The sequence below is a fragment of the Scaptodrosophila lebanonensis genome, unplaced genomic scaffold, assembly GCF_003285725.1.
Source record: "Scaptodrosophila lebanonensis strain 11010-0011.00,11010-0021.00 unplaced genomic scaffold, SlebRS2 tig00000024-arrow-pilon, whole genome shotgun sequence".
Classification (NCBI taxonomy): domain Eukaryota; kingdom Metazoa; phylum Arthropoda; class Insecta; order Diptera; family Drosophilidae; genus Scaptodrosophila; species Scaptodrosophila lebanonensis.
This window is the reverse complement of record NW_022060538.1, coordinates 7,527,259-7,528,887: the sequence shown is the minus strand read 5'-3', so window position 1 is coordinate 7,528,887 and position 1,629 is coordinate 7,527,259.

Genomic DNA, 1,629 nt, shown 5'->3' with positions numbered 1-1,629 from the left:
AAAGATACGGCCCGACGATCAGAGAAGCAGCAACAGCAACAAGTGCAACAGCAGCAGCAGCCGCAGCAACATCGTAAGTTGCGGCAGCGACCGCAGCGTTAAATTAACATAAATTGAATTGCATTTGCATTTGTGGCAAGTGCAGCAATGATCATCATGATGGCGATTATGATGACAACGGTTGCACGTTGCCGCTTTTGCGGTTTTTGTGGCCACATCGTTTAGGTTGTGGCACATCGAAATGTTGCCACACTTGCTGCTGCTGCCGTTGTTGTTGTTGCTGTTGTTGTTGTTGGGCAAATGCGTGTCAATTAGTATTGTTGATGCACGGCCATAGACCGCTTTTAAGCTGCTTCATTGAACGTTTCGTATATGTTTCGATTCCATTCCAGCTCACAAAAAGAGCAACGAAATTATAAAAAAACAAGAGAGAACGCTACAGTCGAGCAAGCCCGACAGTGTAATACCCTGTACCCAGGTAAACTTCCGTCACTGAGTTATATGCGCCCATAGCAGCAGCAAAAAGAGGAAGAAGAAGAGCGAACTTGTTGCTGCAGTTTGGGGGGGTTGTACTGGCGAGGATTTGTTTTGCTAATAACTTTTCTTAAAATTGACCGAATTGAATAAAATTTTATACAACAGTAGACAATTGTATATTAATTATGTGTGCAAAGTTTGGTTTAGGTAGCATTTGAAATGTGGACGCTATTGACGAAATTCTGTAGCGGGGGAAGGGGGGGAAAATTAAAAAAAAAAACATAAACTCGTCCTTACTCGGACCTAGGAGAATCTGGATGCCAACTTTGGTTATTCTAGCTTTTATAGTTTCTGAGATCCTCGCGTTCATCCAGACGGACGGACAGACGGACAGACGGACAGACGGACAGACGGACGGACAGACGGACGGACATGTCTAGATCGATTTCTCTCGTCATGCTGATTCAGAATATATATACTTTATGGGGTCGGAGATGCTTCCTTCTGTATGTTACATACTTTGCACAAACCTAATATACCCTTTTTACCCTACGGGTACAGGGTATAATAACAATAATATTAACAGCCACGGCATATCAAGTGGAAGTGTAAAGTGTATACAAAACAAAATAAATGTGTGTGCGTGTATGCCACATGAATGAAAAGATATACACAACAACAGCAACAACAACAACAAAGCTTTACAATAATAATAATAAAATTCGTGATAAGCCAGCAACACCACAGCACTAATAAATAGGCAAAAAAAAAAATGTATGAAAAATGTTTCAAATACAAAAAAACTTATAGCTGTGCAAAGCGTTGACACCACAATAACAAAACAACAAAGCCACCAAACACCAATAATAACAACAACAAAACAACAGCAACGACAACAATTCAAACAATGTGTCAAATTTGTGAAATCAAAATATACACAGATATTTTATTCGGGCTAATTAAGGGCCAACAGTTTTGAAGTCTGCGAGTACAGCAAATTGGAAATTTGTGCGCAAACTTAAACCCGCACACTTAAAATAAACAAAAGTAACAACAACAACACAACTCCAGCTCAGACATTAATTTGTCCGATCCCCAACCAGCATCCTTCGCAATAACACCAACAACATCACGTTGAAAAACGCAAACAGA